The sequence below is a fragment of the Pseudophryne corroboree genome, chromosome 5 (assembly GCF_028390025.1).
Source record: "Pseudophryne corroboree isolate aPseCor3 chromosome 5, aPseCor3.hap2, whole genome shotgun sequence".
Classification (NCBI taxonomy): domain Eukaryota; kingdom Metazoa; phylum Chordata; class Amphibia; order Anura; family Myobatrachidae; genus Pseudophryne; species Pseudophryne corroboree.
Window position 1 is genome coordinate 286,311,252 of NC_086448.1, and position 17,182 is coordinate 286,328,433.

The following is a 17,182-nucleotide window of genomic DNA, read 5'->3' on the forward strand; positions in this document are numbered from 1 at the left end:
TGGTATAAATGATTGTTCACACTCTCAACTGGTCAATGCGTTTCGGCCCTTACATGGGCCTTTTTCAAGACATGTTGAAAGAGTGGAAGGACTGGATATTTATATGTGGAGCAACCAATCACAGACATCCCAATTACATGACATCATCAGTTACTGACATGATTAGTTAGACATAGCCAGAAAAACTAAATATAGTAAAACATGTGTAAATCTCGTTTGTAGAATGGTACAAATCTATTGCACAGCAACTTTATCTAATAACAATATAAAAATATAAAATCAACCATTGGTGAAGCATTTCCGTGGCAACCTTAAAATCAGCAAAAGCTCCACGTCCGTCTCTCGTCATCTAAATATATATTCATGGCGTCTTTCATATAAATCAGTGGAGCACATTCTATTTATAAAAGTGCTCTATAGTGTGCACGATGTAAGAATTGTGCACCTATAATATATAAATGGGCGCACGCCGTTGCCATAGTGACTGGACTTGTTGGGGAGGAAGTGACATCAGGGCCGATTTAGAATAATGTGTAAACGTTGGAGAGGGGGCTCCGTGGCAAATTACGATTATATCTATATATAAATGTATTAATACAATTTAGATATGCATATATATATTGTTTTTTTCTTTATTAATTAAAATTGGTGATACAATCCGCTATATTAATGTGCACATTGTAATTACTACTATCTAACACCTCAGTGGGAATCCAATGACCATTTTAAAGATGGCTGCCATTGCTTCCTCTAGTACATATAAGGAGTTAGTGATAATAAGAAACTGTCCTCTTGTTATAGTGTGATATACGGTTGCTATGGCAATGACGCACGTCCTTGTTAACCCATATTTTGAATACTTCCGGGCATTAATGTTATGGGGTGGGCTAAAGCTGAAGTTCGCCGCACCCACACTTTCTGGGTACGGTACAGCAAGTGCCACGCAACATGCGTTCCACGATACGGACCAATGCCAGGCCTGATGTCACTTCCTCCCCTACAACTCCAGTCACTATGGCAACGGCGTGCATCCGTTTATATATTATAGGTGCACAATTCCTACATCGTGCACACTATAGAGCACTTTTAATAAATTTACTCATATTGAATATATTCTATTCTATTGCATTGTATGTGTGACATACTTCTAATTGAATATCTATAGGTGGTTTTACTGCTTTTTTTGTATTATTAACAATTTCATATGATATTAGCTCTCCTTAATTGTTTTTTTATAAAACATAATTTCCTGATCTTCACTTTTATAAATAGAATGTGCTCCACTGATTTATATGAAAAACGCCATGAATATATATTTAGATGACGAGAGACGGACGTGGAGCTTTTGCTGATTTTAAGGTTGCCATGGAAACACTTCACCAATGGTTGATTTTATATTGTTATTAGATAAAGTTGCTGTGCAATAGATTTGTACCATTCTACAAAAGAGATTTACACATGTTTTACTATATTTAGTTTTTCAGGCTATGTTTAACTAATCATGTCAGTAACTGATGATGTCATGTAATTGGGATGTCTGTGATTGGTTGCTCCACATATAAATATCCAGTCCTTCCACTCTCTCAGCATGTCTTGAAAAAGGCCCATGTAAGGGCCGAAACACGTTGACCAGTTGAGAGTGTGGACAATCATTTATACCATTGAGGTATGAACTGTACTTTTTTATAATTTTTTGGGTTATTTTGGATACATGGTACGAGTTCATTAAGTCCTGCAGCAGTACCATCTTGCGGACTTGGTGTATTTCTTAGTGTGTTTTATGCTATACCCCAAGTGTTGTGTTTTTTTTAATAAATAAAATATTTTTTATATGGATCTTTGTGGCTGGAATTTTGCTTCTGCTGTCCTGAAAAAATACATACACGGGAGTGGAAAAAGGGTGTCAACACCAGGCCTCTGAAAGAAACCCAGATATGCTTGAATACGATCATTTTCCCCGTGAGTAGGGTACACTTCATATCTACATACGAGAACGTTTCCCTGAGTGTACCTACAAAAAAGAAACCTTGATGTGTTTTAACCTGACTGCTTGTCATGTGAGTGGGGAATGCTTACCTTTCTCCCAAAGAGGGTCCATTGTTTGACGTTCTTTGAATGGTTGTGTGGATTGAAAGATACCTTTATATATACAATATACCGTATGGAATGTGAGTTGGAGTAAGCTCCTCTGGTGGATGAAGCTTTTTCTCGCTTCGTTTTCCTTTGAGAAATTTTTCGTCATATACACCATTCATTAAGAAAGATTCGACACTGTTTGTAAAGACTTTATTACACATATAGACATAATTTTTTTCTGCATGTTAACATCGTCCTGGAAGAAGAGCACTTCTAAAAGAAAAGAGAAGGTCCCAGAAGCCACCATGTGGAGTTCCTGATCATCAGTAGAATCAGGGACGTATTGTGTGATTTATGATTGATATTGTTTAAGTGCCTGTCATTTTGAGTCCCACGAATTTATAGATTCTGCAGTATAAATTATCTCAAAACAATTATACATCCTTTTTGGTACATAAAGATGGGTTTATGAGTTGGTGGTGTACAAAGGTTTTACAAGGTTTTTCCAAAGGACATCTATATATTTATATGTACGTGTGTATGTGTGTGTGCGTGTGTGTGCGTGTGTGTGTCTATAGGGGTTGCTACCTCTTCTAACTCAGTAACCAGTAAAGTGCCACTACAAAGAAATTGAAGATTATTTTTTCAGAGATGCACTAATACTTAAAATATAAAATATAGGAAAAAATATAAATACTTCATAAGTATGCCTTAAAATGACATAGTCTTTATTTTTTTAGATGAGTGGTTTAAAAAAAGCAAATTAAAAAGAAAAGTGTGAAAAGGTAGAAATGTTTGTTTATTAAAGTCAAACTGCACTACAATTAAACTCATGAATCCTTTTTTTTATTAACATATTTTTATCTGCCTTTGTGATGTCAGATGCAAAGCACGGAATAGTCCAGAGTTGTCAGGAGCTGTCATTTATTTCAGGCGGGACTGTTTATTCTTGGGCACGTTTTGAGGGAGTGTTTATTTGAATTATCTTACAAGAGTTATATTTTTTGTGCTCAATTTATGTGGAGGGAGGCACCGGGATGTTTTTACGTTAATGCTAGCAATGTAGTGCTGACAGTTAAGGTACTAAAGGGGAAAGTCTAAAATCTCTATGAGCGACTTCCCCTCCTGTGCTGGGCGGTCTGTGGTCGCCTGTACATACTGAGCGATATTACCGTTCATATTGCTCAGTGACGTCACGCAGCGGCTGGCCGTGCATGCAGCTCCTGGACGACAGTCCAGACAGAGCATGCATGCACTGCTGACACCGACGATTGTTGCCAACCTGCGGGGCCACACATCGATCGTCGCTGGCGGCATACACACTTACCAAGAAAATGAGCGACGTCGCTCAGGAAGGGGGAAAATGAGCGACGTCGCTCATATTCTCGCCAAGTGTGTATGCACCTTTACTAACACCATCTGGAGCTGGTGATATGTTTGTTTAAAAAAACAAATAAATATTATCAGACGAAAACACCCATTAGATTTTATGAGGGAAGCAGTGTGTTCAGTGAAAAGTATGTGAAATCAGTGATTTCTCCAAACGTTTTACTGCATTTAAATATGGAGATAGCATAAATATCACTTTTGCAATTATTATGCTGGAAAAATGTGATAATTATGTTAAATAAATAGAGCCTTAAATTACAAAAAAAATATCCATTGCTGCACAGACCTGAAATCCTGGTAGGAACTGTTTTAAACTGGGGTAACTGGTCTTCAACTACCGGATGTCAAATACCTAAATAGAGTCCTCGAATGGACCAGAAATAAAGATACTAAACAATGGGCTTGCCCTTGAAGGTTGCTTCATGATACTGCCGCCTGAAATAACGCCATTGCTTCCTTCTCTCCCCAAATTATCTCCAACTCCCCCAACTACAGTATATCTCCAATGCTATCTTTTTTTTTTAATGTCTCTCTGACGTCTCTTAACAATATCTTCAAGCTTTGGTCCTCTCACTTCTTTCTTAGCAAATCCCAATTTTCCAAAAGGCATCAATCCCTCCCAGTTCCCATACTGGGTTGCTGATCATCTTTTTAGAGTTGGCCAACTGGTGAATGCTTCGGGCATTAAACTATTTGCAGAGAGCCAAGAAAAATGGGCTATCTCCCATCTGACTTTTGGAAATTCCTCCAAGTTCAACATTTGTTTTTCTTCAGAAAATGAGAGTTGTTTTAATTAAGAGATCTTACTTTTATTGGAGAATCTGTGTGTCTCCCCCCTCACCCCATCCTATACGATATCTGCCCTACACCAATTAATGCTATCGAGCCAGGACTCCCCTATTCCACATTGGGCTAAAACTTGGGGGGGGAAATTAGGCGTTTCCCTCTCTGATCAAAAATGGCAAACTATCCTTCTTAAGACCCACTTGAGCTCTATTTGTATTATTGTAAAAGAAACACAATAGCAGAGGTTATGGTAGACTTACCTAGATATCCCTCTTTCTCTGAAGTCTACAGTGTCCACAAGATCTACCTTGGGATTTTAGGCAGCAACAGCAGAATGGGCACCAAACAGTTAAGCTTATCAGACTCCCAGGATGCAATGGGCCAGCCGGGTAGCTATTTCACTGTCGAGAGCAAGGTGACCCTGTCCTGGAAAGCCTTATATCAGGAAACCCAGGTGCTGCTGATCACACACCTGGCAGTCTGCTACTGCTTCTAAAACCTGGTCTGGATCCTCCACATTACTTTTACATGGAAAACTGCTGTCTCTGCCACACTCCTCCCCCCTTAGCTTCAACCACCCTGGTGAAGCTACACTATTTTCAGGCGAGCTCTCTGCCTTGCCCACCCCCATCTGTATCATCCGCCCAGGTACACAGCCTTCTACCACCTTCCAGAGGTCACCCACCTCGCCTTCTTCCTCCTCCCCTAGCTTCACCATAGGGTTGCTTGGAGGAACAGGACCTACAAACCTCCTGGAAAGGGCATTGGCATTAAGGTGCTGTTTCCCCGGACGATGCCTCACCTCAAACTTAAATGTCTGCAAAGCCAAAAACCAACGGGTCACACGAGCATTCACCTCTTTGTTTGTATGCATCCACTGTAAGGGTGCATGGTCTGTGACCAACAAAAACTCTCGTCCCAATAAATAATATCTTAATGACTCAACTACCCATTTAATGGCCAAGCACTCCTGCTCCACAGTTGAGTACCTGCGTTCCCTGGGCAATAATTTACGGCTAAGATAGAGGATGGGCTTCTCCTCTCCATCTACCTCTTGGGATAGGACCGCTCCTTATCCTATCCCAGAGGCATCCGTTTGTAACACAAATTGCTTTTTAAAGTCAGGAGCTTGTAAGACAGGCTCAGTACACAAAGCTCATCTTAAATCTTGCCAAGCAGTTTCCACTGGTCCAGACCACGTTATCTTGTCTGGGCATTGTTTTTTTAAGACATTCGGTTAGTGGACCCGCTCTAGCGGCGAAATCTCGAATGAACCTGCGATAATATCCGACCAAACCGAGAAATGTTCTAAGTTGTGATTTATATTTAGGTCTGGACCAGGTGAGGACTGCTTCTACCTTACTAGGCTGAGGTTTAACCTGTCCTCTGCCCACAATGTACCCCAAATACTTGGCCTCAATCATACCAATGGCACATTTCTCGGGGTTGGCGGTAAACCCATGTGCCCGTAGAGACTGTAAAATGGCTTCTACCTTTGGTAGGTGTGACTCCCAATCAGAGCTGAAAATAACGTCATCTAAATATGCAGCCGCATATTCCCTGTGGGGCCGCAGCAACTTATTCATAGCTCTCTGGAAGATTGCTGGGGCACCATGTAAACCAAATGGGAGCATTTTATATTGGAATAAGCCTTCTGGTGTAGAGAAGGCTGTTCTTGCCTTAGCAACTTCTGTTAGCAGAATCTGCCAATAACCTTTTGTCAAATAAAGTGTAGTGAGATATTGACTATTGGCTAAATTTTCAACTAACTCATCCACCCGGGGCATAGGGTAGGAATCAAACCGGGACACTTGATTTAATTGGGGTGGTTTGGGACCCGGATGCTAAACTTTGGTAGTCTCTGGTCTCTGGCTTCTGAGTTGTTTCAGTGGTTGACGGTTTGTGGGTAGCATGCCAGGTAAACAGCTCCTGCAGCAATGGAAAGTCCCGGCCCAGGATCAGTGGATACGGGGGTCTGGAGGTCACCGCCACCACCACCTTTAATGACCGACCTTGAGTGACCAGGGGTAAGTAGACACGTGAGCACTCCTCCACATCGCCATGGATGCACAACACCCTGACAGGAGGCTGGACCTTGTCAGCTCCCGGGGGAACCACGTTGGCCGTGACAATGGTGAGCTCACTGCCGTTATCCACCAGGGCACAAATCTCCTGGTTTCCCATCTGTACCTGCACCCGGAACAGGGAGGACTCTGCTTGGGATACCCCTTCCGTCGCCATGCTAACCAATGGCCGAGCTGTTTTCCCCGCACTGCAATCCATCGGCTCGCCCTGATTCGGGCAGTTCCGCCGTACATGACCAGGCTTGCCACACACAAAGCACACCAAGGGAGGCGTAGCCTTTGGTTTAACTACTGTGGCCTGAGTCCTTGGTGTAGGTGTTGGCCCATATCCTGACCTGGCTTTATTCAGCTTTCCCAGCATCAGGTGCCGCTCAATCACCACCGCCAACTCCTCAAATGTCTGGGGGTCAGTCTGAAGAGCCCACTGCTGCACCAAGCGGTCTAACACTCGCATAGCCTGGTCCAGTGCGACTACTTCCACAATCTGTACTGCAGAGTTTTTATCCAGCTGCAACCAGGCCCTTGCCAGTCAGGCTAGTTTGGCCAGCTGAATCCTGGGAGGCTCAGAGCCCTCCAGCCACCAATCATGGAATTCCTGGGCTTTGCTGGGCCCTGTCACTCCAATCCTATCCAATATAGCCTTTTTCAGTGCAGTATAGGGGTGTGCCTCAGCCACAGTCATGTCCACATATGCCCGCTGTGCCTCCTTTGTTAAGCAGGGAGCTAGCCTGTCAGATCATTCCTCCACAGGCCATCCCAACCGCGTCGCCATGTGCTCAAACGTGCAAAGGAATACCTCTATATCATCCACTGGGGTGAGCTTCAGTAGCCTTTCCTGCTCTGGCTCAGATTTCTTTAGCGCTTTAAACTCATCACACAACATTTGAATTTGAGTTTGCTGTCTTTCAGCCTGGGTTCGTTGCCCCTCATGTGACATCTGAATCTGGGTTTGTTGCCCCTCATGTAACATTTGAACTTGAGTTTGCTGTCTTTCAGCCTGGGTTCGTTGCCCTCATGTAACATTTGAATCTGGGTTTGTTGCCCAGCTGCAAGTTCAGCAAATTATTTTAGTAACTTCTCCATACTGCCCTGCGTGGCCCCTTTAAGGACAAATCTAGGAGGTTTAATATAATGTGCCAGGCTTATCAAACAGGCCAAGCTGACACCCGCCTGCTTTGCTGGCTTATTTAACACATAACAGCAAACAGTCTGCCTATAATGCTATGGCCCGTTAAGGCTGCTACTTGCACTGCATAACCAGAGGGAAGAAAAGAAAAAGGAAAAACTTGCAGTTTAAACACTGGTATGCTTACCAACAGTTGCTACTGTACACTGTGTTCTTGCTCGCATTCTCCACCACTTGTGACAAGGATCACAAACACAGGGACTTAGATGAACACTTTCAGTGTTTATTTTGCACAGCAGGTCACCACATAGCAAGTTGATCCATACAATTGGTATTACAGGCAGTAGCATACAGGTACTCACAGCATAGCAGACTCTTGATAGGCTCCAGTGGTCCCTAGTCTAACCCACACAACCCGGCCTATCTGTTATGCACACCAGTGCCAGCAGGAATGTACTGGTGTTTGAACGGTGAGGGATGCAAAACAAATGAACTCACAGACAGACTGGGGAATATGACATTACATACACAGAAGGTGATAGGGTAACAAAATAAACACAAAGTGAACAGAGAAGCCCAAAGGCTAAGAAACTGTGTGTCTCCCTAGTATTAGGAATGCTCAGATGGAAAGAAGCGAGATGTAGTGATTTAATACGTAGAGAACCCGAAATGCTGTTGCTAAGGGCAACAGCAAAACCCTAAAGCATGGGTCTTCAACCTGTGGCCCTCCAGCTGCTGTGAAACTACACATCCCAGCATGACCTGCCACAGTTTTGCTATTAAGGTATGCTAAAACTGAGGCAGGGCATGCTGGGATGTGTAGTTCCACAGCAGCTGGAGGGCCGCAGGTTGAAGACCCATGCCCTAAAGGGTTACCAACGGGTGTGGCAGTAAACTCCTTGGTCAGAGATGGAATAATAGACACAAGGAGAGTCTCCACAATCCTAGTCTTCACTTGCAGTGCACTGGTTCAGCTTACTGCCACTAAACTGACACCTGAACACCTTGCACAGTGAGAAAGGATTTTGGCAGGCAAGTCTGAGAATACAGCCGCAAACTTGCTAGGTTCACAGAGTAGCAAAAGAACCCCAGCAGGTTAAACGACTGACTCCAGTCTTACTGCTAGGTCTGGATTGGCAGAGTGTAATACCAAATCCCAAGGCCTATTTGCAGTAAGCAACAAACAAATACAAAGTTTACACAGTACTAGCTAGCTTTCAGGAACTGACTAACCAACAAAGATTCAGCAGCATCTGCCTAACCTGAGAAGAGGGTTTATATAGCAGGTGCTGTCCACGCCCCACTCAGACCTCACAGACTGTGAGCACAAAAACCAGCACCGGATCCCCTGCCGTGCACAGAGCCTGTAACCACTGCACAGCAAAAGACCCGAACCGGAGTATCAGCTACGCTCAGGTTACTCCGCTAGCACTTGTCTCCCAGTTGCCATGACGACGTGGCAGCACAGAGCAGGAGACCCTAACACTATCACTCGGGTAGCTATTCCACCGTCAAGAGCAAGGTGACCCTGTCCTTGAAAGCCTTATATCAGGAAATACCAGGTGCTGCTGATCACACACCTGGGAGTCTGCTACTGCTTCTAAAACCAGGTCTGGATCCTCCACATACTTTTACATGTAAAACTGCTGTCTCTGCCACACTTAAAGACCACCTTAAGAATATATCCAGATTTAGTTCGAGGAACTGCTCAACCTGGATGAAATACCAGAAAAGGAGGGCGACATGACAGTGCCCCTAAATCTGGTATTCTTCTAGCTGAAGTAATTGCCTGAAGAAAAAGCACTTCAGCAGTCAACCATTTGAAATACACATGATTCAGTGGTTTCAATGAGGCAATTTGAAGTGCCCTGAGAACTAATTCTAAGTCCCAGGGAGCTGTAGGATAAACAAAGGAGGTTGAATGTGAAACATTCCTTGGAAAAAAGTGCAAAATATCAAAGACAGGCGATCCAGATGTTTGTAGAGACAGGGACCCTGAATCAGCAGATCTGGATGTTGAGGTAGTAGGAACGGAGCATCCACAGACAGCCTCTGCAGATCTTTGTTCCAGTTTTTTCTGGGCCACGTTGAAGCTAATAGTATCATAGCGCACCCTTCCCATTTGAATTTGCAAATCACTCTGGGTACCAGAGAGATTGGTGGAAACACGTAAGCCAGATTAAAATTCCATCTCACTTATAGAGCATCGTTCTTGGCCCGTATGCGGGAACTTTGTTGTTCTGACGGAGGCCATGAGATCCACTTCTGGCAGCCCTCAATTTTTTACCAGAATCTGGAAGACTTCTGGGTGTAAGGCCCATTTGCTTGCATGAATGTCGTGAGCCTGTAGGGAGGCTAGTGTCACTTGAAAATGGCATTGCAGCATTTCCTGGGACTGAGCCAGGATTAGCAACTTGTCTATATATGGGAAAATTGTTATTCCCTGACTACGATAAGCAGCCATCACCACCATGAACTTGGTAAATACCCTGGGAGCTGTAGTCAGTCCAAACGGTAGATAGAAACAAAAATTGGAAAATGAGACTTAACTAGCGTTTCTAGTCCTTATATATCCCATGGAAATTCACCAATCACAGGTATGAGCCATATGCAAATAAGGATAAAAATGTGTATAGTGAAATACAGTTTTAATAATAAACATAAACATACAAATAATGAATAAAAGCAGATGTAAAAAGACAAATTCCTAGATGATCAGATATTGCACAAATCCTTTAAACAGCAAGCACGGCAGGTAATTACCAGATCCTTAAGAACTGTGGCCAAACAGTTCTCAAAATGCATGAAGGTTTGTATTAGGGATTTCCGGATAGTCCCACAGCAAACCAACTCGATCTCACTGGATACTGGTTCTTAGTCCTGTCCTCACGCTGTAAGGATGCCACTAACGCATTTCCACCCAGACAGACTGCTCCCACCTGCAAGCCCCAAATAATGTAGGTCAAGTTAGAGCAGATGGCTGGAAACAAAAGGCTTATGATGTAGGAGTAGCACTATCAGTTTTCCTTAGGTCTCAGAAGTCACTCCTGAATTCAGCATGACATCAAGGTGTGTTCTCCCAACATGACCGTTTCCAGGAGTGACAAGACCCTTCTTCAGAATCTTGAGAATTAAAATGGGTCGATAAGATCCATTTGGTTTCTGAACTAGAAACAGGTTGGAATAGAAACCTCATCCCTGCTGTGCTGTAGGAACTGACATTATTACTCCTGTCTGCAGTAGTTTCTGAACTGCGTTCTCTAGAGCCCTTGCCTTCAATTCCACAGGCGACAGGCTGGTACAAAAGAAACTTTGAAAGTGCAACCGTGAGACACCGCTTCTTGCACCCAGGTATCCAAAGCTTCTGCCCCGCCTGCCATTGCTCTTAGCCACTCAGGCTGAGGCCATAGCTGGGCTGACCTGCTAAAGAAACCATCAATCTACCTGTCAATTACATCATTTAATGATGTTGAAGGCAGAGATAATGTAGATTAAACGGACAAGTCAAACTACATGTACATCTACCTTGGGAGGAATCTCCCCTTTTTTAAACAGTCCAAAGTAGGAAAAGGATAAAAAGAACCCCATTTTTTGGGAATCTTAAATTTCTTACTGGGTGTAACCCATGCCTATTGCATAATTTCCTTTAGCTGATCTGAATTAGGAAATTCTGTTTTTACTGTGTTAGGATGTTTAAACACAGGCACCTTAGATTTAAGCACAGGCTCTGCTGCCTTCTTAATTGAACAGATTAAACTACCTGTCTTGAATCAGGTATATATACTGATGAAGAAGGCTCCCCCTCTCTAGATGTAGATTCAAAATGGGAGGGTCCAGCTTAATCACCTGAAGTGTCCTGTGATTCTGAAAAATGTACTGACAGTGAAGATGTAGCTCCCTGCCTATCTGACTTCTATTCTTTGGGCCTATCAGCTTTTGTTTTTGCTGAAAGGCGGCCGAGGACTGAGCCACATCTAAATGTGTGTACACATGGTGAGATTTTTGCTTACGATTTTGACTATATAGTCAAAATTGCAAGGAAAGTTAGTGCAGATACTGATGCGCTGTACCGATGCGTGGTCCCGCGAGGTTGGTATCGCAAGCCTAGATAGACTGTGCAAGTCTCAATATAAATGCCCATTTCACTCCAAACTGTATGAATCCTCCACTTGTGTGGTTACTATGGGGAGTCAAGGCTATCGTCCGTAAGATAGCCTCTAATAAGTAGTGCCACTGCGTGTCATACTGGACCTGTGTGTCGGGCGGTCTGCCATGCGCAGGTAGCAATCCCGCTACCTGCGCATGGCGGACCAACCGACACGTATTAGAGGCTACCTTACGGACGATAGCCTTGACTCCCCATAGTAACCACACAACTTTGGAGTGAAATGGGCATTTATATTGAGACTTGGCAGATACAGGGTTAACAACCTTTTTGCAGGGGAAACTTTTCTTGCATACGGCTGGTTTTTATGATTAATTGTGGTCTTTGTGCACTGTGACCTGTGTATACCTTGTTAAACTATCCTTATGTGAGTTAACACAGTTAGGGGTTTTTACCTAAATTAGAAGCACAGGGCCACACTCACAATTATTTGAGATATTATCCCCACCACAGTGAAATTTAATCTTGCAAGCCATTGTGATAACAGATACTGTATCCATTTGTGGTATGATTTGTTCAGTTTAAACTATTGCATGGCTTCATTGTAAGATACATTGTTTCTCTTTTATATATAGATATACTGTTTCCACCAGGGTGGAATTAAATTCTCAATATAATGTTACAAATGATAATGTATCCACTTGTGGAGTGATTTAATTCACAGCACAGTTCCTTGCAAGATATATTGTCTCCGCTGTACATTTGTTTCTTCTGGGCTGGATAGGAGGGGAGCATGAGTAGTTCTCTCATCGGATGTACTAACTATATTGTCATCATCCAAAAGCAGAAATGAAGGAACGCACCCCGAATCCAACACTTTCTGCCTCTTCCATTGGCTGGTGTAGACTGGGATCTCTCACCCCACATTCGATGCCTAAGGTAGATGCGGGGCAGCAGAATCCCCATATCACCCTAGTAGCCATGCCTTGTCTTTCATAAATAAGTGCCAACATCCTGTTAGACATACTCTGAGATCACTGTATCTTTATTGACCAGCTTATTTAGAGTACCTGTGTGTCATTTTTAATACATGTTGTATGTTTAGAACAAGTGTTTTTCTATATTTCACCGATTTTAAACTCTAACCCCAGTGGTCTGGTATTTCCAGATCCTTTTATTGCAAGATTTATTAAAGGTTAAGTTTTACTTTTAAAAGTTTTTTCTGTGACGTTTAAATATCATACAGGTTGAGTATCCCATATCCAAATATTCCGAAATACGGAATATTCCGAAATACGGACTTTTCTGAGTGAAAGTGAGATATTGAAACCTTTGTTTTTTGATGGCTCAATGTACACAAACTTTGTTTAATACACAAAGTTATTAAAAATCTTGTATTAAATGACCTTCAGGCTGTGTGTATAGGGTGTATATGAAACATAAATGATTTGTGTGAATGTAGACACACTTTGTTTAATGCACAAAGTTATAAAAAATATTGGCTAAAATGACCTTCAGGCTGTGTGTATAAGGTGTATATGTAACATAAATGCATTCTGTGCTTAGATTTAGGTCCCATCACCATGATATCTCCTTATGGTATGCAATTATTCCAAAATACGGAAAAATCCGATATCCAAAATACCTCTGGTCCCAAGCATTTTGGATAAGGGAGACTCAACCTGTATTTACTTTGGTCAGGCATTTAAGAGTTGCTTCCATGTTAGAGTTCTTTTTTCACCCACCTATGGGTGTTTATTTTGTTTTAACCTGAAATAGGTCGACATGACAAAAGGTCAACATGAGTTTTTTTTTAAATGGTGTAATTTTCTTCATAGAGTGACCGGGAACTCCAATTAGTGCACCATGTCCCCTCGCATGGTGAGCAAGGGCAGGTGCCTTGCTCCGCTACCTCTGCGTTCGGCACAGGTTACCGTTCTCAATCGTAGTCCACGTTGATCGTAAAGTATGAAAAAGTTCAAAATATTTAAAAAATTTGAAAAACTCATGTCGACCTAGTGTCCATGTCGACGTAGAAACCATGTTGACCTAATGCATATTGACCAATAGTGGTCGACCTAGACACTGTCGACCGAAGTGTGGTTGAGCTAGAGACCGGATACCGGTAATACATACAAGACCATCATAACAGCAGTGTGACCCCTACCCATCTGCCAGCAATAGGGGTGGGGGGTGTTATTAGCTGCAGCTTTGATGGCCTACAGGCAGTAAGGGGTGTTTTATCTTCCACTCAGCATGTAGGACCTGGAGCAGTAATTTCTACTAATTACTCCTTTACTGCACAGATAGTGGGAGATGGACCGGGAGGGAGGGAGAACACTAAATTGTAGAAGGGGGCATTGGGCTGAATGAAGGGGTCCTGGTTCATGAGTTCCATGGTGATAGGGGGTGTTTAATATGTAGGGGAGGGGTGGATAGTGGAGTGGGCTTAACATTCATCATTTTCTGGTGGGACGGCAGCTTGCTTGACTGCAGATATCTCAAGTTCCTGGAAATAGATCTCTTAGCTTTCAACAGGATAGTAAAACTAGAGAGTCCCATCTTTCAGGAGGCACTGGGGACTTGGGGATCAGAGATCAGGAGCCAGAGCAATCCACCAACAAATATATAAAACTGCATATCAGGCGTGTGGAGCTGGAGAAGGGACCAGCTGTTGGAAGGCTGATATCTCTGGTTCTGGGTACAGTAGAGACAAGCTTCCAGTGTCCACTAAAAGGGGAGAGTCACAGAGTTTGGAATATACCCTCTAAGTCAGACAGAACCCAAAATATATGTCTGGATAGAGAAATTAACAGGCTTGGATGGGGACCACTACTTTGAAGTTGGATATCTCCAGTTCCCATGGCCGATTTTCAAACATCTGGTACTCCTATAAAAAGGGGACCATCAGCCTGGGGCCCTTATACTCTTGGGGCTCAGTCCAATTAATAAAAAATATAATTGGTGCACACCCCACCCCGCTGCCCAATCACATAAGACTCAGTGACAGGGCCGTGCTTGCATATGGACTGAAGCCAGAGGCGTAAAAAGGGTTTTGGCACCCAGGAAAAGATGAAAAAAGAGAAGAGGAGGGGAAGAGAGCAGAGAGGAGAAGAGAGAGAGGGGGAGAAGTAGAGAAGGATGGAGGAGGAGTGGAAAAAAAGGGAGGGAGAAGAAAGAGGGAGGGAGAGAGGGGAAGAAGGAGGAGGAAAAGAGAGAGGAGGAGAGAAAGAGAGTAGATAGGAGGACAGAGGGAGAGGGGAGAACAAGAGAGGGAGAGAGCGAGCGAGAAGGAGGGAGAAGGAGAAGGAGGGAGGAGGAGAAGAAAGTGAGAGGGAGGGAGGGTAGTAGAACAAGAAAGAGTGAGGAGGAGGGGAGAGGAGCAGAAGAGGGAGAGGGGTGATGAGGAGAAGAGAGGGAGAGACAGAGGGAGGTGGAGAAGAAGAGAGAAGGAGAAATAGTGAGGGAGGAGTAAAAGAAGAAAGGGAGACAGAGTGAGGGAGGAGTAGAAGAAGAAAGGAAAAGAGAGAAGATTAAGGGAGGAAGAGGAGCAAAGGAGAGGGAAAAAGGAGGGTGGGAGGAGTAGAAGAATTAGAAGAAATAGGGAGAGAGAGGGAGGAGGAGAGAGGAATAAGAGAACAAAGAGAGAGGAGGAGATCAGAATCAGCTTTATTGGCCAGGAATACTTGCGTATACTAGGAATTTGTCTTTGGTTTGCTATACAACAGCCAAGTAGGTAACAGATAAGCAGGTGGGGTGGGGGGGGGGGCAAGTAAAGTCACACAGATAGGTGTACCATAGGGACACAAGGTAATTACATGTACGTCTAGTCAGTCAATGTTCAGGAGTTCAGCAGGCGGACCACTTGGGGAGAGAAACTGGTGGACCTGGCGGGGATGGCCCTGTAAGGCCTGCCTGAATGAAGAAAGTTAAACATGCTGTGGCCGGGGTATAGCTGGTCTTTTACTATCTTCGTTGCCCGCTTTTTTAGCTCTGGACAGGTACAGGTCCTGGACTGAGGGAAGGTCGGCCCTGATGATCTTCTCTGCGGTTCTGACCACCTTTTGGAGCCTGCATCTGTCCCTCGCGCTGGCAGAGCTGTACCATACCAGTATCAAGGAGCACAGTACCGATTCCACAATCGCGGAGTAGAAGAGGAGCAGAAGCTTCTGTGGGATGTTGACCTTCCTTAGTTGCCTGAGGAAGAACAACCTCTGCTGCGCTTTCCCAACAGTGGCATCAGCGTTGGACCCCCATTTAAGGTCCCGGGAGAGTGTGGTCCCTAGAAACTTGAAGGAGTCCACTAGTGATACCACACTGTCAGCAATCGTTAGCGGAGGTGCACTAGATGACTTCTTCCTGAAGTCCCCTATCATCTCAACAGTTTTGAGGGGGTTGAGCTCAAGGTTGTTGTGGATGCACCACTGGGCCAACCGGTCTACTTCCCGTCTATAGGCCTATTCGTCCCCATCCTTGATGAGGCCGATGACGGTGGTGTCATCGGAGAATTTGATGATCTTTACTGATTGCGCCTCTGAGGTGCAGTCATTTGTGTACAGGGAGAAGAGCAGGGGTGGGAGGACACAGCCCTGAGGGGCCCCTGTACTAATGGACCGCGCTTGAGAGGTGAATTCCCCTGCTTTCACCACCTGTGTCCTATCTGTCAGGAAGTCTACTATCCAGGAACAGGTAGCTTCAGGGGCCACTAGGCGAAGTAATTTGGGGTGGATGATGCTGGGGATGATTGTATTGAAGGCCGAGCTGAAATCGACAAACAGGACCCTCGCGTAGGTACCGGGAATGTCTAGGTGCTGTAGAATGTAGTGCAGGCCCAGGTTGACTGCATCCTTGACACACCGATTCGATCAATAGGCGAACTGCAGGGGGTCCAGTCACAGTTTTCAGGTGATTCAAAACCAGACGCTCGAACGTTTTCATGACCATAGACGTCAGTGCTATTGGCCTGTAGTCATTCAGGTTCGTGATAGAGGGGTTCTTGGGGACTTTCTTTAGCTCCAGCGATTTGTTGAAGATCTTGGTGAATATTGGGGCGAGCTGACCCGCACATGCTCTTAGGGCAGATGGTGACACTCCATCAGGACCCGGAGCTTTCCTGGGTTTGGCCCTTTTGAACAATGCCTCCACCTCTTCTTGGGCGACTTGCAGTGCCTGGGGTTGGCCGTCGGTGTTCGGGGCATCGTAGAGGTGATTGTTTGGGTTGCAGGGGACTTCTTTTGCGAACCTGCAATAAAAGTGGTTCAGTTCGTCTGCTAGGTCTTGGTGCATGGTGGTGGACTTCAATGTTTTCCTATAGTTGGTTATGGATTGCATTCCTTTCCATACAGATATGGGGTCATTGGTGGAGAGATCGTTTGTCAGCTTGTCCGAGAACTGCTTTTTTGCTAGCCTGATTCCTTTAGTCAGAGAGTTCCTAGTACGGTTGTATAATGCTCCGTCACTGCTGCTATAGGCCTCCTCTTTGGCCCGACGAAGTTGCCTGAGCTGGGCATTGAACCAGGGCTTGTTGTTGTTGTAAATGCGGTTAGTCTTGGTAGGTACACACATGTCCTCACGATAGCTGATGTAGGATGTGACAGCGTCTGTCAAGTCGTTCAG